Below are 20,726 nucleotides of genomic sequence, written 5' to 3'. Positions count from 1 at the left end.
ACCACTTTAGAGAGAGAGAGTACAGACCACTTTAGAGAGTATAGACCACTTTAGAGAGAGTACAGACCACTTTAGAGAGTACAGACCACTTTAGAGGGTACAGACCACTTTAGAGAGAGTACAGACCACTTTAGTGAGAGTACAGACCACTTTAGAGAGTAGAGACCACTTTAGAGAGAGTACAGACCACTTTAGAGAGAGTACAGACCACTTTAGAGAGAGTACAGACCACTTTAGTGAGAGTACAGACCACTTTAGAGAGTAGAGACCACTTTAGAGAGAGTACAGACCACTTTAGAGAGAGTACAGACCACTTTAGAGAGAGTACAGACCACTTTAGAGAATACAGACCACTTTAGAGAGTACAGACCACTTTAGAGAGTACAGACCACTTTAGAGAGAGTACAGACCACTTTAGAGAGTACAGACCACTTTAGATAGTACAGACCACTTTAGAGAGTACAGACCACTTTAGAGAGTACAGACCACTTTAGAGAGAGTACAGACCACTTTAGAGAGAGTAGAGACCACTTTAGAGAGTACAGACCACTTTAGAGAGTACAGACCACTTTAGAGAGAGTACAGACCACTTTAGAGAGAGAGAGTACAGACCACTTTAGAGACTACAGACCACTTTAGAGAGAGTACAGACCACTTTAGAGAGTACAGACCACTTTAGAGAGTACAGACAACTTTAGAGAGAGTACAGACGACTTTAGAGAGTACAGACTACTTTAGAGAGAGTACAGACCACTTTAGAGAGAGTACAGACCACTTTAGAGAGTACAGACCACTTTAGAGAGTACAGACCAATTTAGAGAGTACAGACCACTTTAGATAGAGTACAGACCACTTTAGAGAGAGAGAGTACAGACCACTTTAGAGACTACAGACCACTTTAGAGAGAGTACAGACCACTTTAGAGAGTACAGACCACTTTAGAGAGTACAGACCACTAGAGAGTACAGACCACTTTAGAGAGTGGAGACCACTTTAGAGAGAGTACAGACCACTTTAGAGAGAGTACAGACCACTTTAGAGAGAGTACAGACCACTTTAGAGAGAGTACAGACCACTTTAGAGAGTACAGACCACTTTAGAGAGTACAGACCACTTTAGAGAGAGTACAGACCACTTTAGAGAGAGTACAGACCACTTTAGAGAGTACAGACCACTTTAGAGAGAGTACAGACCACTTTAGAGAGTACAGACCACTTTAGAGAGAGTACAGACCACTTTAGAGAGAGTACAGACCACTTTAGAGAGTACAGACCACTTTAGAGAGCGTACAGACCACTTTAGAGAGTACAGACCACTTTAGAGAGTACAGACCACTTTAGAGAGTACAGACCACTTTAGAGAGTACAGACCACTTTAGAGAGAGTACAGACCACTTTAGAGAGTACAGACCACTTTAGAGAGTACAGACCACTTTAGAGAGTACAGACCACTTTAGAGAATACAGACCACTTTAGAGAGTACAGACCACTTTAGAGAATACAGACCACTTTAGAGAGTACAGACCACTTTAGAGAATACAGACCACTTTAGAGAGTACAGACCACTTTAGAGAGTACAGACCACTTTAGAGAGAGTACAGACTACTTTAGAGAGTACAGACCACTTTAGAGAGAGTACAGACCACTTTAGAGAGAGTACAGACTACTTTAGAGAGTACAGACCAGAGAGTACAGACCACTTTAGAGAGAGTACAGACCACTTTAGAGAGAGTACAGACCACTTTAGAGAGAGTACAGACCACTTTAAAGAGTACAGACCACTTTAGAGAGTACAGACCACTTTAGAGAGAGTACAGACCACTTTAAAGAGTACAGACCACTTTAGAGAGTACAGACCACTTTAGAGAGTACAGACCACTTTAGAGAGAGTACAGACCACTTTAGAGAGTACAGACCACTTTAGAGAGAGTACAGACCACTTTAGAGAGAGAACAGACCACTTTAGAGAGTACAGACCACTTTAGAGAGTACAGACCACTTTAGAGAGAGTACAGACCACTTTAGAGAGTACAGACCACTTTAGAGAGAGTACAGACCACTTTAGAGAGTACAGACCACTTTAGAGAGAGTAGAGACCACTTTAGAGAGAGAACAGACCACTTTAGAGAGTACAGACCACTTTAGAGAGTACAGACCACTTTAGAGAGAGTACAGACCACTTTAGAGAGAGTACAGACCACTTTAGAGAGTACAGACCACTTTAGAGAGAGTACAGACCACTTTAGAGAGTACAGACCACTTTAGAGAGAGTACAGACCACTTTAGAGAGAGAACAGACCACTTTAGAGAGTACAGACCACTTTAGAGAGAGTACAGACCACTTTAGAGAGTACAGACCACTTTAGAGAGTACAGACCACTTTAGAGAGAGTACAGACCACTTTAGAGAGTACAGACCACTTTAGAGAGAGTACAGACCACTTTAGAGAATACAGACCACTTTAGAGAGAGTAGAGACCACTTTAGAGAGAGTACAGACCACTTTAGAGAGAGTACAGACCACTTTAGAGAGTACAGACCACTTTAGAGAGAGTACAGACCACTTTAGAGAGTACAGACCACTTTAGAGAGTACAGACCACTTTAGATAGTACAGACCACTTTAGAGAGAGTACAGACCACTTTAGAGAGTACAGACCACTTTAGAGAGTACAGACCACTTTAGAGAGTACAGACCACTTTAGAGAGAGTACAGACCACTTTAGAGAGTACAGACCACTTTAGAGAGTACAGACCACTTTAGAGAGTACAGACCACTTTAGAGAGAGTACACACCACTTTAGAGAGTACAGACCACTTTAGAGAGTACAGACCACTTTAGAGAGAGAACAGACCACTTTAGAGAGAGTACAGACCACTTTAGAGAGTACAGACCACTTTAGAGAGTACAGACCACTTTAGAGAATACAGACCACTTTAGAGAGTACAGACCACTTTAGAGAGAGTACAGACCACTTTAGAGAGAGTACAGACCACTTTAGAGAGAGTACAGACCACTTACAGACCACTTTAGAGAGTACAGACCACTTTAGAGAGAGTACAGACCACTTTAGAGAGTACAGACCACTTTAGAGAGTACAGACCACTTTAGAGAGAGTACAGACCACTTTAGAGAGAGTACAGACCACTTTAGATAGTACAGAGACCACTTTAGAGAGTACAGACCACTTTAGAGAGTACAGACCACTTTAGAGAGAGTACAGACCACTTTAGAGAGAGTATAGACCACTTTAGAGAGTACAGACCACTTTAGAGAGAGTACAGACCACTTTAGAGAGTACAGACCACTTTAGAGAGAGTACAGACCACTTTAGGGAGAGTACAGACCACTTTAGAGAGTACAGACCACTTTAGAGAGAGTACAGACCACTTTAGGGAGAGTACAGACCACTTTAGAGAGTACAGACCACTTTAGAGAGTACAGACCACTTTAGAGAGAGTACAGACCACTTTAGTGAGAGTACAGACCACTTTAGAGAGTACAGACCACTTTAGAGAGAGTACAGACCACTTTAGAGAGTACAGACCACTTTAGAGAGAGTACAGACCACTTTAGAGAGAGTAGAGACCACTTTAGAGAGTACAGACCACTTTAGAGAGTACAGACCACTTTAGAGAGAGTACAGACCACTTTAGAGAGAGTACAGACCACTTTAGATAGTACAGAGACCACTTTAGAGAGTACAGACCACTTTAGAGAGAGTACAGACCACTTTAGAGAGTACAGACCACTTTAGAGAGAGTAGAGACCACTTTAGAGAGAGTAGAGACCACTTTAGAGAGAGTACAGACCACTTTAGAGAGTACAGACCACTTTAGAGAGAGTAGAGACCACTTTAGAGAGAGTAGAGACCACTTTAGAGAGAGTACAGACCACTTTAGAGAGTACAGACCACTTTAGAGAGAGTACAGTACAGACCACTTTAGAGAGAGTAGAGACCACTTTAGAGAGAGTTCAGACCACTTTAGAGAGTACAGACCACTTTAGACCCACAGGCACTTCCTGTAGGGAACAGGAATTGAAATTCAATATGAATTGAAAATGGGGGACCCTGATGTAAACAAGACAAACGTCTTTCTCTGGTCTGCATCAATTGTGTGTATTGAGCCGTACTGTATTGTACCCATTCTGCAATCTGTTAATAAAGTTTTCCATCAATCAATCAATCAATCAACAATTTAGACCCACATGTACTTCCTGTAGGGAACACTTTAGACCCACAGGCACTTCCTGTAGGGAACACTTTAGACCCACATGTACTTCCTGTAGGGAACACTTTAGAATAGACCCACAGGTACTTCCTGTAGGGAACACTTTAGACCCACATGTACTTCCTGTAGGGAACACTTTAGACCCACAGGCACTTCCTGTAGGGAACACTTTAGACCCACAGGCACTTCCTGCCAACTATTGCAAGTATTGACTAATATTTTAAGATAATATAAGATAATATAAGATAAGATACGATAAGATAAGATAAAACAAGATAAGATAAGATATTCCTTTATTAATTCAGGCATCATAGCAGCATGGGGGAGGGGAGGGACAAGTATGGGCAGGGTAATAGATGAAAGACATAAATATAGGCAATAAAATTTAATCTCAATATAAAAATATGAGTAAAATAAACAGTATACACAACTAACTGGCATGATATACGTCATACGTTGTAGTACGTGCAGGTTTTGGTGGTTAAGAGTCAGACACACTTACTGTAGTGGTCAGACATTCCTAACAGTTCTGCAGCCGTTAGTTCTCCAGCTGCTGGAGTTCTCCCTGCCCACTGTTGTGGAGCCTAATGGCCGCTGGCATGCAAGGACTGGCCGAGGCGGCGAGTGGAGTGTCGGGGGAGTACGAGTCTGTGGCTAAACGTGCTCCTCATCTTGGCTAGCTCCTCATAGAGGGGGTGGGAGGGGTTTTCCAGGATAGCGTCCAGCTTTTTCCTCATCCTCCTCTCTGCCAGTTTGACCAGTTTGACTCCCACCATGGAGCTAGCCTTCCTCACCAGCTTGTTCAGTTCGCTAGTGCCTCTTGGTGTTAACCCCCCCCCCCCCCTCCCCAGCATTCCAGAGTGGAGAAGAGGATGCTGACTAATACTGACTGGTAAAACAACAGCAGTGGCCACGATGAAAAACCTGAGTCTCCTCAGGAAGAACAGCCTGCTCTGTCCCTTCCTGTAGAGGGCCTCTGTGTTGTCCTGCTCTGTCCCTTCCTGTAGAGGGCCTCTGTGTTGTCCTGCTCTGTCCCTTCCTGTAGAGGGCCTCTGTGTTGTCCTGCTCTGTCCCTTCCTGTAGAGCCTCTGTGTTGTCCTGCTCTGTCCCTTCCTGTAGAGGGCCTCTGTGTTGTCCTGCTCTGTCTCTTCCTGTAGAGGGCCTCTGTGTTGTCCTGCTCTGTCCCTTCCTGTAGAGGGGCTCTGTGTTGTCCTGCTCTGTCCCTTCCTGTAAAGGGGCTCTGTGTTGTCCTGCTCTGTCCCTTCCTGTAGAGGGCCTCTGTGTTGTCCTGCTCTGTCCCTTCCTGTAGAGCGGGGGTCAGGAACCTTTTTGACTGGGAGAGCCATAAAAGCCAAATATTTCTAAATATATTTCATTGAGAGCCATATAGTATTTTTAACGTATAATAAATAAAATATGTCTTACTTTTAATGCGACTTCTGGTGCTGCATGGTTTTGCTGATGGCCTTGTAATCTGGTTCATACGTGCTGAGGTTGAGCTTCATGCAGGCGTTGAGGCTTCCATCAGTTAAACGTGAGCGTAGCTTGGGCTTAATGTTCCTCATATGCGAGAATGACTGCCCACATGCATATGTAGAGCCAAACATGGTCAATACGGCAATACTCACGCTGCATTGTGTGGTATGTCACAGGAAGCTCGTTCCAAGTTTTAAGAATCAGCTGGTCTTCAGGTTGAAGATTTTTCATTTCTGTCCACTTGTGTTCTCTCGCCAGCTCTGCTCGCTATATCTTCAGCTACAGATACTATTAGCTGTATCTTCAAAACTAATTTCTGTTTACTTTAAAATGACACAGTATTATTAAGAAATATCACAAGTGGGGAGCTCCAGTAGCTCACCGCATATCTCGGCGCCATCTCTGCGTCGGGGAAAACCGTGCTGCGTCACGGATCTGGTGGACTCCGAGTTCGATTCCCGGACCCGCCGTCATTTGCCAGAATGTCTTCCCCTGATCTATATCCCGTTTCACCCTGTATCTGTCGGCCATGCTTGACCAGAAAAGCGATAAACGCTAAAAAATAAAGTTTACAAGTATTAAAAAAAGAAAAAAAATTGTTTTTTTACTCAAACATTTCTGGGAGCCATATGCTGTCACCAGAAGAGCCATATATGGCTCGCGAGCCATAGGTTCCCGACCCCTGCTGTAGAGCCTCTGTGTTGTCCTGCTCTGTCCCTTCCTGTAGAGGGCCTCTGTGTTGTCCTGCTCTGTCTCTTCCTGTAGAGGCCTCAGTGTTGTCCTGCTCTGTCCCTTCCTGTAGAGCCTCTGTGTTGTCCTGCTCTGTCCCTTCCTGTAGAGGGCCTCTGTGTTGTCCTGCTCTGTCTCTTCCTGTAGAGGCCTCAGTGTTGTCCTGCTCTGTCCCTTCCTGTAGAGCCTCTGTGTTGTCCTGCTCTGTCCCTTCCTGTAGAGCCTCTGTGTTGTCCTGCTCTGTCCCTTCCTGTAGAGCCTCTGTGTTGTCCTGCTCTGTCTCTTCCTGTAGAGCCTCTGTGTTGTCCTGCTCTGTCCCTTCCTGTAGAGCCTCTGTGTTGTCCTGCGCTGTCCCTTCCTGTAGAGCCTCTGTGTTGTCCTGCTCTGTCTCTTCCTGTAGAGCCTCTGTGTTGTCCTGCTCTGTGCCTTCCTGTAGAGGGCCTCTGTGTTGTCCTGCTCTGTCCCTTCCTGTAGAGGGCTCTGTGTTGTCCTGCTCTGTCCCTTCCTGTAGAGCCTCTGTGTTGTCCTGCTCTGTCCCTTCCTGTAGAGGGGCTCTGTGTTGTCCTGCTCTGTCCCTTCCTGTAGAGCCTCTGTGTTGTCCTGCTCTGTCCCTTCCTGTAGAGCCTCTGTGTTGTCCTGCTCTGTCTCTTCCTGTAGAGGGGCTCTGTGTTGTCCTGCTCTGTCTCTTCCTGTAGAGGGGCTCTGTGTTGTCCTGCTCTGTCCCTTCCTGTAGAGGGGCTCTGTGTTGTCCTGCTCTGTCCCTTCCTGTAGAGGGGCTCTGTGTTGTCCTGCTCTGTCCCTTCCTGTAGAGCAGTGGTCACCAACCCGTCGATCTTGATCGACTGGTCGATCTTTGAGACTGTCCCTGTAGATCTTTCCATGAAAAAAAAAAAAAAAAAAAAAAAAAAAAAATTTTTAGATCTTACCCTGAGAGTCCACATTACAGTTCTACCTTTGTTTTGATGTGAAAAGTGATGCTGCACTTAGCACTGACTGAGAAAGTACACATACAGTTCTACTTTTGTTTTGATGTGAAAATGATGCTGCACTTAGCACTGACTGCACTTAGCACTGACTGCACTTAGCACAGACGAGGTAAATAGAATACAAGCGGCGAACGTTAACGCCGCCATTTTGGTTCTGGGTGATTTCAATAGCGCCAATCTGAGAAAGGTATTACCTGACTTCTATCAGCATGTGACTTGCAACACCAGAGGCGGTAACATCCTAGATCACTGTTACACGCAATTTAAAGGTGGCTACAAGGCTCATTCTGATAGTGGCTTTGGTAAATCAGATCACGCGTCAATCTTTCTTTCACCAATGTACAAACAGAGAATCAAAAGTACTCCTGTAGTCTCGCGAGAGGTGCAGAAATGGGATTTGACGTCAGAGGAGACGCTCCGGTCTGCGTTTCACTGCAAAGACTGGAATGTGTTCCGCGACACAGATAACATTAATGTCTACACGGAAACAGTGCTGAACTATGTTTGTACTATGGTGGAAGAAACAATCCCCACTACCAAAATGAGAGTTTACCCAAATCAAAAACCCTGGGTAGACAAATCCGTCCGTGAAGCTCTGAGAGAGCGCACCAAAGCATACAACGACGGCCTAGTGGCAGGCAACATGAATGACCACAAGGTGGCGCGATACAACGTAAGGAGGACAGTGTCAGAGGCCAAACGGCGCTACAGGGATAAAATTGAACTCCAGTTTGAACAAGCTGACTCTAGAGCTATGTGGCAGGGGCTCAAAACGATGACAGACTACAAAGTCTCCCTCAAACTGAACAGTGACATCTCCTTAGCAAATGACCTCAATACCTTCTATGCGAGGTTTGATGCTGGTAATAACAACACCAGCTCACAAGCCACGGCAATGGGGGGGGGGGGGGGGGGGGGGGGTCGGCTGCTGATGGAGGCGCAGTGTTCAGGGTAACAGAGCATGAGGTGAGGCGGACCTTTAAAAAAGTGAATATCAGGAAGGCAGCAGGTCCGGACGGCATCCCCGGCCGCGTCCTAAAAGTCTGTGCCGACCAACTGGCCCCAGTATTCACTGACATCTTCAACCTGTCCTTAGAACAGGCTGTCATCCCCACCTGCCTGAAGAAGTCCACTATTATCCCTGTACCCAAAAAATCCAAGCCTGCTTGCCTCAACGACTACCGCCCTGTAGCTCTCACCTCCATAGCCATGAAGTGCTTTGAGAAGCTAGTAAAGGGCTACATCTGCTCCTCCCTCCCCATCAACATGGACCCCCTGCAATTTGCATACCGCCCCAACAGGTCCACGGAGGACGCCATAGCCCATGTGCTGCACACAGCAGCATCACACCTGGACAAGAGGCAGGGGAACTATGTGAGAATGCTATTCATCGACTACAGCTCGGCATTCAATACCATAGTCCCCTCCATACTCATAGCCAAGCTCAGGGACCTGGGCTTGAACTATGACCTCTGCCAGTGGGTCTTGGACTTCCTGACTGGCAGACCCCAGGTGGTGAGAGCAGGCAACTGCACCTCCTCATCCATCACCCTCAACATAGGGGCCCCCCAGGGCTGTGTTCTGAGTCCCCTCCTCTACTCCCTGTACACACACGACTGTGTGGCTCAGCGGAGTAGCAATACAATCATCAAATTTGCTGACGACACAGTGGTGGTGGGCCTGATCTCTGCCAACGACGAGAGGGCCTACCTGGAAGAGGTCAAGGTCCTGGCGGGATGGTGCCAGGAAAACAGCCTCTCCCTGAACGTCAGCAAAACAAAGGAGATGATTGTGGACTTCAGGAGGTCGGGGGTCAAGGACTACAGCCCCCTCAGCATCGACGGGGCACCGGTTGAGAGAGTCAACAGCTTTAAGTACCTCGGAGCCTACATATCCGAGGACTTGACATGGACCACACACATTGACAGTGGTGTGAAGAAGGCACAACAACGCCTCTACTTCCTCAGGCGCCTAAGGAAGTTCCAAGTCAGTCAGAAGATCCTTAAGAACTTCTACTCATGTACAATAGAGAGCATCTTGACCGGCAACATCACCTCCTGGTTTGGGAATAGCACTGCACAAGACCGAAGCAGACTACAAAGAGTGACACGTTCAGCCGAACGCACAATTGGAGGGGGGCTCCCCACCCTCCAGAACATTTACAACAAGCGGTGCAGGGGTAAGGCTAAGAGAATTATCAAGGACTCGAGCCACCCAAACAACTGCCTCTTTGAACTGCTGCGGTCAGGCAAGCGATACCGGAGTCTCATGGCAAGCACAGAGAGACTCAGAAGAAGCTTCTATCCCTAGGCCATCAGGATGCTCAACGAACAATAACACTATGTAACAACCATCAAATGCACTCACAGCACACACATCCACACGCACACACTCACTTTAAACATACAACTCACTGCAGCACCCACTTTAACCACTTTAGAACACCTAAGCACACTTTATATTTATTGGTAAAGAATTTGCACTACAACCCATACCTCATTACACCTTACTGTAAATTGTACCTAAATTGTACCTCATCCCACTTCTGCTTTGCACTGTATAGTATATTGTATGGTAACTCAGTTACTTCTACTCTACATTGAGCATTGTATATATGTATATATTGAACATTTTTGTTTACGTACTTGACTTCTATTTTATACTTGCTATACTTATTTTATACTTATCTATTTTTGCCTAGCACAGTCTCTGGAGCGAAACAGAAAGAAGCATTTTGTATAAAAGTATTCTGTATTTCTGTATGACAACTAATAAAGAAACTTGAAAATTGAACTTGAAACTTGACTCAGGTGAACCAGCATAGAGAGAGGGCCACATGGTGGCACGTTCATACGTCGGTTCACTCCGCTTCTCGGTATTTGGAGCCACATTTGTTTTCAGGGTCTAATTTTAGGGTTTAGTGGTTTTCGAGGGTTAGATGGAGGTTATTTCTGAGGAAGTCACTCACCTAGACGAACAAGCCGTATGACAGACAGACATTTTACATGAGACTGATAGACATGCAGACAGAGACAGACAGACATGCAGACAGACAGACAGACAGACAGACATGCAGACAGACAGACAGACAGACAGACAGACAGACAGACAGACAGACAGACAGACAGACAGACAGACAGACAGACAGACAGACAGACAGACAGACAGACAGACAGACAGACAGACAGACAGACAGACAGACAGACAGACAGACAGACAGATAGACAGACAGACAGACAAACAAGCAGACAGACATGCAGACAGACATGCAGACAGACAGACAGACAGACAGACAGACAGACATGCAGACAGACAGACAGACAGACAGACAGACAGACAGACAGACAGACAGACAGACAGACAGACATGCAGACAGACGCACACAGTTGGTTAACCCTTTCACAATCAATCAATCAATCAATCAATCAGATTTATTTATATAGCACATTTAACATGACACGTGTCAACCAAAGTGCTGTACAGAGGGTAGATACACAACATAGCGCTGCTGGCGGGACAAAACCTCATAACTCCAATAACCCAACTTTTCAGCAGATGAAAAAAACTAACACAGATTTGAGGGTGAATAGAGTTAGGAGGTTTAGACAGATGATCGGTTTAATGCTTTCCCATTGTTTAAACTTTGTAAAACCCACACACACATATGGAGGATGATCTGCGGAGTTGATTTATATAAAAAATATATATATTTAAAAATGGAGTTATGAGGTTTTGTCCCGCCAGCAGCGATAGATACATATTGACAACAATCACACCGTTTTATGGGAGGGCACACATAGGAAAACAGGGCATGAGTCAGTGAACGGGAAAGGCTAGTAGGTAGAAGTGGGTTTTGAGCCTAGATTTGAAGGCATATATCGAGGGGGCGAGCCTAATGGAGGTGGGGATGCTGTTCCACAATTCAGGGGCTGCGACAGCAAAGGCACGGCCCCCCCTGAGCTTGAGGTTAGACCTCCGGACTGTCAGGAGCCTCTGATCGGCTGACCTGAGGGACCTGGTGTTGGAATAAGGGGATAGGAGGTCTGAGATGTAGGAGGGGGGGTGACCATTAACACTTTGATTGCCCAACCCAAGTTTTCTCGGGTTTACCCCCCGCGTTGAATGCCCAACCCGAGAATATTCGTTTTTTCTCGTTTTTTTTTATTAGCAATCTGAAATCATATTGCATCAAGCGAGCCTACCGTTGGATATCCAGTCACCCCAGGCTCTCAGATGTGAAAAAAGCGCCCCTATCGTCTCCCAGATGGTAAATCACCCTTTTGAATTGGACTCAATGAAAGTGAATGGGAGAAAGGATTTCTGACTCCACATTTTACTTCTCACTGATGTAACCGGGGTCTACCAGAGTTCATTCTGGAGCCGCTGAGCCACGGGGAATATATGTTTTACTGTATACACGGTTGATCAATACAATTATCGATTTTTTCGAATGGTCATCAGGAATTGGAATATACCATTTGGATACCATCTGATGTCAGGTAAGGAATCCATGTTATCAGTCTTAGGATAATCAGACTCGTTTTCACGGAGATATAAGCTTTTATGTGATTATGTGATATGGCTGATTGACTGTAAAAGCCATCAGGAAATAAGAGCAGCGATTATCAGCGCGCGGCACGAGCGTGCGTGCGCACACATATACTATCGATCATCTAGCGTTTATTTGAAAACGATTCATAAATAGGCCGACAAATGACAACGTTCTGGAATATTCCAGTAAAAGACGATTATCATAGAATGGGTTGCTTTTTCCGCGAAACCAAGTGATTTTCAAAATGCTATCAAACGGAAATGGAGCGATAAAAAAACAATCTGCCTTGACAATGTTGACTGGAAAATGAGTCTTTGATAAGCGACGGGCAGATTAGACACATAGCCATAATTTAAAACATAGATTAGGCAATATTAAGTTAACATTGGAGCGGATTTGGGCATTCAAGGGACTAATACGGAATTAACCCCTGGCGCTCAAAGTGTTAAGGGCTTTAAAAACAAATAGGAGAACCTTAAAATCTATCCTGTAGCGTACTGGAAGCCAATGAAGGGAGGCAAGGACAGGGGTGATGTGGTCTCTCTTGCGGGTTCTGGTCAACAATCTGGCAGCGGCGTTTTGTACCAGTTGTAAGCGGGACAGGGAAGACTGGTTAATGCCTATATAGAGGGAGTTGCAGTAGTCTAATCTAGATGAAATGAAGGCGTTAACCGTCTGTAGTGTGGTAGTGAAAAGTTAACCTTCTGTAGTGTGGTAGTGAAAGGGTTAACCAGCTACGTCGAGGTACTGAGGTTTTTGAAAAGAAACGTAAGCACCAGGACACGGACTGATAATGTGCTCAGTGGGTCAACAGCCGTGAAGCCTTTGTGTTCGTGGGTTCACACCCCCAGACATTCTTCAATATGTTTTGAAAGCCTGCATGCATAGGAGAGATTGAAAACCTCTCTGAAAAAGAGCTCAACTCCCCATATACATTAGGATTAGGGGTTGAGAGAGAAAGCTGTGCCAGGTTGGAGTTTTACAGCTGGCTTTGTTTAGGATGTTGAAAAGTGTTTTGCCTCATATAGTATATAGTACCCAGGTGGCCAAAAAGTTCCGGCCCATTAATGGCCTGTATCCGGCAGGCCGGAAGAAATTAGTCGGCCCAAGTCCGGCTGCCAGAGTCGGCCAAGTAGGCGGCAATGACTGACTGGCCGATTCCGGCCCGAGTACACTGGGCCAGGTCCGGGGTTGCCGGAAGCGGTGAACGTCCGGATCGGCCGAGTAGGCGGCAATGACTGACTGGCCGATTCCGGCCCGAGTACACTGGGCCATGTCCGGGGTTGCCGGAAGCGGTGAACGTCGGGTTGCCTAAAGCAGCCCAGATGCGACCCACACACACTGGGCCAGGTTTGGTTGCCCGAAGCCTAGCCGACACTGCCAATGCAATGGTACTACACAGTAAATTCCGCAGAGTACATTTGACTCAAACTGAGTAAAGAAATTTTACTCAGTTTGAGTGAAATGTACTCAGTTTGAGTCAAATTTACTTTGCAGAATTTACTGTGTACCCAGTATTCTGCCAGAGCTACTCCACTATCTGCCTATGACCATACATTACCGGAAATACAGTAGGAAATGGTTGATTAGTAATACAATGCCACATATTTAAGGACCCTTCCCTTTACCAATGGAGTATTGGCATGTCCCGCATTGAACAATTCAGAAGTTTACATGCTGTCTCCTACCTCACTGAAATATATTCTCAGTGTATGTGCAGATTGTACACAATATACACCATTCTGCAGTGAAGCTCAAATATCAAGTAAAGTAACAATTACCCCCATACATGCTACTTTTTCCAGTTAAAAATGACAACTTGAATAGATATTTAAACATTTATTAACAAAAAAATATCACATCCTCCTCTCTGAACCCAACGACAAAGCCTCCAATGAAATTAACCCATTGTTCCCCTGCAACAGCTTCTCCCACAGGGGATCTTTGATTAAACACCTGCTATCAGAAGAATATAGACAGTCAGAAAAAAAGTTCAGTTTACTACTTAAGTACATTTAAAAGTAGAAACTTTGACTTTTACTCAAGTGTGTACTTTCACTTAAACTTTCATGTTAGTCTAGCTTAGCAAATTTTTTTTGGAGAATTAATACAAAAACGAGTGATATGGCCGTTCAGTTGTAAATGAAAGCCTGCATTTAGTAAGACGTTGTTTATAAATGTCTTTTGGTTTAGTTATGAATGAATGACAGCATCTCTATAGCACAGCTCTATTACTAGGACATAAAGTGCTTTGTAATGACTGTATACATCATTCACAACGGGTGGCCCCAGCAGGAATCAAACTCCTAACCGTGACAGTGTTAGTGCCATGCTCGGAGTGCCAAGCACAAGACCCCAATGTTATGCGGGGCTCTGCTCATAGGCGGGCGGCTCGTGGCGTGGCTCGTAGTCCTGGTTGTAGAAGCAACCGTCGCCCTCCATGGAGACCCCCCTCCTCCCGCGTCACCCCAGCGAGGTGGCGGGTGGCGACCCTGACGAGGTGAGCCATGGTGGGGTGGCGGGGGGCCGGCAGGGGGAGGCCCCTGGGGGGGGCTCCGGAGAAAAGCGCCAGGGGGCCGGGCCGGGAGGCGCCCCTGGGGCACCCCGGGAGGCGTGGGCATAGCCTTACGGACCACGGGGGAATAGGTGACGTGGGGGCGTAGCGTGGCGGGGGTCTGGGGGAGCTGTCGCCGGCCCCGGCGAGGCGTGCTGGTCCCCGACGTGGAGGGGACGGGACTTCCACTCACTGCCCTACACGAAAAGTGAAAAAGGCAAATAAAAAGAACGAGCCACAAATTCAACGACAGAAGAGAAGAGGATGAGATAGAGAGAGAGAAGAGAGAGAGAAGAGAGAGAGAAGAGAGAGAGAAGAGAGAGAAGGAAAGCAAGATAACAAAATACAACAAGAGCCAGTATGGAAGCAAATGAGTGACAGAAGTATTTGAATTTGATCAGACACCGAATTTATAGCATTGAAAATAATTACTTTGAAAACATGTATCTGAATTGAATTTATATCATTGAAAATAATTACTTTGAAAACATGTATCTGAATTTTTTCAGACACCAAATTTAAAGCATTGAAAATAATTACTTTGAAAACATGTATCTGATTTTTGAATTTTATCAGACACCGAATTTATAGCATTGAAAATAATTACTTTGAAAACATGTATCTGAATTTTTTCAGACACCGAATTTATAGCATTGAAAATAATTACTTTGAAAACATGTATCTGAATTTTTTCAGACACCGAATTTATAGCATTGAAAATAATTACTTTGAAAAATGTATCTGAATTTTTTCAGACACCGAATTTATAGCATTGAAAATAATTACTTTGAAAATCATGTATCTGAATTTTTTTGCTACGAATTTACCTATGTGAAATAAAAATTCAATGTAAAAAAATTCGAATGTATAATAAAATTCAATGTAAAAAAAATTCGATGCATAATTGCGGTGTATAAAATTCGATGTAAAAAACCATCATCCGGGCTACCCAGACAGGATAAGCAATCGCGCCTGGATGCAATCGAATTGACTTCTGGCCTATCACTGCACGGCTTTGTCAGTCATGTGATCACACCAACCCGGGAGAAAGATGGCGGTATATATACATACGTTGGGGGGAGAATATACATACGGTGGGGAGGAGACTGTACATTAGGAGGGGGTGGGTGGGAGAGAAATATACATACGGTGGGGAGAGAATATATACATACGGTGGGGAGGAGACTGTACATTAGGAGGGGGTGGGTGGGAGAGAAATATACATACGGTGGGGAGAGAATATATACATACGGTGGGGAGGAGACTGTACATTAGGAGGGGGTGGGTGGGAGAGAAATATACATACGGTGGGGAGAATATATAAATACGGTGGGGAGGAGACTGTATATTAGGAGGGGGTGGGAGAGAAATATACATATGGTGGGGAGAAAATATATACATACGGTGGGGAGGAGACTGTACATTAGGAGGGGGTGGGTGGGAGAGAAATATACATACGGTGGGGAGAGAATATATACATACGGTGGGGAGGAGACTGTATATTAGGAGGGGGTGGGAGAGAAATATACATACGGTGGGGAGAGAATATATACATACGGTGGGGAGGAGACTGTATATTAGGAGGGGGTGGGAGAGAAATATACATATGGTGGGGAGAGAAATATACATATGGTGGGGAGAGAATATATACATACGGTGGGGAGGAGACTGTACATTAGGAGGGGGTGGGAGAGAATATATACATACGGTAGGGAGGAGACTGTACATTACGAGGGGGTGGGAGAGAAATATACATATGGTGGGGAGAGAATATATACATATGGTGGGGAGAGAATATATACATACGGTGGGGAGGAGACTGTACATTAGGAGGGGGTGGGTGGGTGAGAGAGAAAATACATATGGTGGGGAGAGAATATATACATACGGTGGGGAGAAGACTGTACATTAGGAGGGGGTGGGAGAGAAATATACATATGGTGGGGAGAGAATATATACATATGGTGGGGAGAGAATATATACATACGGTGGGGAGGAGACTGTACATTAGGAGGGGGTGGGAGAGAAATATACATATGGTGGGGAGAGAATATATACATACGGTGGGGAGGAGACTGTCTATTATATGTATATTTCTCTCCCAACCACCCCCTCCTAATGTACAGTCTCCTCCCCACTGTATGTATATATTCTCTCCCCATCATATGTATATATTCTCTCCCCACCGTTCTCTTGGTGTAAAAAGTTTAAGACCAGGGTGAGGCCAGGCTATGGATGGCTTTGAAGGTGAGGAGTAGTGTTTTGAAGTTAATGCGTTCCTTGATCGGGAGCCAGTGGAGGGAGTGGAGGACAGGAGTGATGTGTTCGCGGGACCGGGTGTTAGTGAGGAGGCGGGCAACTGAGTTTTGGACCATCTGCAGTTTATGGAGGGAGCGGGAGGTGATGCCAGTGAGGAGGGAGTTACAGTAGTCCAGGAGGGAAAAGATGAAGGCGTGTATGAGGGATTCAGCAGCAGGGGGTAGAGGCAGTGACGGATTTTGGCAATGTTGCGGAGGTGAAAATATGAAGTTTTGACAATGGAGCGGACATGGGGTCAAATGAGAGGGTGGGGTCGAGGATGACACAGAGGTTGCGGACTAGGGGGGAGGGGGTGATGGTGGAGTCATTGATGGTGAGTGTGATGTAATACAATAATTTATACTGTAGCATTACAAACCATTTGACAGCCAGGTCCTGCACCTCCGTTCTTGTCCTCTAGGAGCCATCGCAGCATGGCCAAGACCTTCCTCATCCAGCATACTGTCCGGGTGTAACTTATTGCCAGCGGAAGAGTGCAAGAATGCTTCCGCATTCGTCACCGCACGCCAGTACGGTAATGCGCCTTTCCTTTCGCCCCGCTCAGACAAATGCATGTAGTACATTGCAACACAACGCAGCATTTCCGCGGCTGTCTTTAACTAGAAGGACGCTAGTGGGCTAGTCGCTAAAATATATAATTGTACCAACACAGATATTAGGCAGTACACACATTGTCCTGCAATACATGTACAGTGAATGCACAGCTACATTCGCCATATATTTCTATCGCTGCTGCGGTCTATAGTGAAATGCAATATTATTATTATTATTGTAAAGATTATCATTACAATCGCAGCCTGGAGGCAATGTTACAAGTGTACGAGGGTTGTGTGCAAAGAGCACAGCCTCTCAATTTGCACAACGTGCACAAAATAATAATTGTAATGATCTTTACAATAATAATAATATTGCATTTCACTGTAGACCGCAGCAGCGATAGAAATATATGGCGAATGTAGCTGTGCATTCACTGTACATGTATTGCAGGACAATGTGTGTACTGCCTAATATCTGTGTTGGTACAATTATATATAAAACGATATATATATTTGAGCGACTAGCCCACTAGCGAGGCAACCTCCTGCACCATCGCAGCAGCGCCGAGCGTGGTGATACAAGCGGGCTGCTCTGAGGAAAGGAGCCCCTTCACGCTAGTGGGCTAGTCGCTCAAATATATATCGTTTTATATATAATTGTACCAACACAGATATTAGGCAGTACACACATTGTCCTGCAATACATGTACAGTGAATGCACAGCTACATTCGCCATATATTTCTATCGCTGCTGCGGTCTACAGTGAAATGCAATATTATTATTATTGTAAAGATCATTACAATTATTATTTTGTGCACGTTGTGCAAATTGAGAGGCTGTGCTCTTTGCACACAACCCTCGTACACTTGTAACATTGCCTCTCCAGGCTGCGATTGTAATGATAATCTTTACAATAATAATAATAATAATAATAATAATAATATTGCATTTCACTGTAGACCGCAGCAGCGATAGAAATATATGGCGAATGTAGCTGTGCATTCACTGTATGTATTGCAGGACAATGTGTGTACTGCCTAATATCTGTGTTGGTACAATTATATATAAAACGATATATATTTTAGCGACTAGCCCACTAGCGTCCTGCTAGTTAAAGACAGCCGAGGTTGAGTAGTTTCTTCTGATATCACTTTCAAACTCCAAGTGATTCGTTGCAATGTACGCGGAAATGCTGCGTTGTGTTGCAATGTACTACATGCATTTGTCTGAGCGGGGCGAAAGGAAAGGCGCATTACCGTACTGGCGTGCGGTGACGAATGCGGAAGCATTCTTGCACTCTTCCGCTGGCAATAAGCTACACGCATACTGTCCTTCTGAAGCTCTGAAGTCATTAGTGGCCATGAACCTAAAGAGAGAGAGCGAGAATACGTTAGTAGATAGTCTAAGGCCAGTGATTCTCAATATTATTTTGCATATCTAGGACCTCTAATTTAGTCCATGTCATGCACATCTACATAAAATATACTCTAGCATTACAAACCATTTGACAGCCAGGTCCAGCACCTCTCCGTTCTTGTCTTCTAGGAGCCATCGCAGCATGGCCAAGACCTTCCTCATCCAGCATACTGTCCTTCTGAAGGTCTGAAGTCATTAGTGGCCATGAACCTAGAGAGAGCGAGAATACGTTAGTAGATAGTCTAAGGCCAGTGATTCTCAATATTATTTTGCATATCTAGGACCTCTAATTTAGTCCATGTCATGCACATCTACATAAAATATACTCTAGCATTACAAACCATTTGACAGCCAGGTCCAGCACCTCTCCGTTCTTGTCTTCTAGGAGCCATCGCAGCATGGCCAAGACCTTCCTCATCCAGCATACTGTCCTTCTGAAGGTCTGAAGTCATTAGTGGCCATGAACCTAGAGAGAGCGAGAATACGTTAGTAGATAGTCTAAGGCCAGTGATTCTCAATATTATTTTGCATATCTAGGACCTCTAATTTAGTCCATGTCATGCACATCTACATAAAATATACTCTAGCATTACAAACCATTTGACAGCCAGGTCCAGCACCTCTCCGTTCTTGTCTTCTAGGAGCCATCGCAGCATGGCCAAGACCTTCCTCATCCAGCATACTGTCCTTCTGAAGGTCTGAAGTCATTAGTGGCCATGAACCTAGAGAGAGCGAGAATACGTTAGTAGATAGTCTAAGGCCAGTGATTCTCAATATTATTTTGCATATCTAGGACCTCTAATTTAGTCCATGTCATGCACATCTACATAAAATATACTGTAGCATTACAAACCATTTGACAGCCAGGTCCAGCACCTCTCCGTTCTTGTCTTCTAGGAGCCATCGCAGCATGGCCAAGACCTTCCTCATCCAGCATACTGTCCTTCTGAAGGTCTGAAGTCATTAGTGGCCATGAACCTAGAGAGAGCGAGAATACGTTAGTAGATAGTCTAAGGCCAGTGATTCTCAATATTATTTTGCATATCTAGGACCTCTAATTTAGTCCATGTCATGCACATCTACATAAAATATACTGTAGCATTACAAACCATTTGACAGCCAGGTCCAGCACCTCTCCGTTCTTGTCTTCTAGGAGCCATCGCAGCATGGCCAAGACCTTCCTCATCCAGCATACTGTCCTTCTGAAGGTCTGAAGTCATTAGTGGCCATGAACCTAGAGAGAGCGAGAATACGTTAGTAGATAGTCTAAGGCCAGTGATTCTCAATATTATTTTGCATATCTAGGACCTCTAATTTAGTCCATGTCATGCACATCTACATAAAATATACTCTAGCATTACAAACCATTTGACAGCCAGGTCCAGCACCTCTCCGTTCTTGTCTTCTAGGAGCCATCGCAGCATGGCCAAGACCTTCCTCATCCAGCATACTGTCCTTCTGAAGGTCTGAAGTCATTAGTGGCCATGAACCTAGAGAGAGCGAGAATACGTTAGTAGATAGTCTAAGGCCAGTGATTCTCAATATTATTTTGCATATCTAGGACCTCTAATTTAGTCCATGTCATGCACATCTACATAAAATATACTGTAGCATTACAAACCATTTGACAGCCAGGTCCAGCACCTCTCCGTTCTTGTCTTCTAGGAGCCATCGCAGCATGGCCAAGACCTTCCTCATCCAGCATACTGTCCTTCTGAAGGTCTGAAGTCATTAGTGGCCATGAACCTAGAGAGAGCGAGAATACGTTAGTAGATAGTCTAAGGCCAGTGATTCTCAATATTATTTTGCATATCTAGGACCTCTAATTTAGTCCATGTCATGCACATCTACATAAAATATACTCTAGCATTACAAACCATTTGACAGCCAGGTCCAGCACCTCTCCGTTCTTGTCTTCTAGGAGCCA

Source organism: Notolepis coatsorum, assembly GCF_963971535.1.
Source record: "Notolepis coatsorum genome assembly, chromosome: 4".
Classification (NCBI taxonomy): domain Eukaryota; kingdom Metazoa; phylum Chordata; class Actinopteri; order Aulopiformes; family Paralepididae; genus Notolepis; species Notolepis coatsorum.
Note: the sequence above shows the minus strand (reverse complement) of the source record.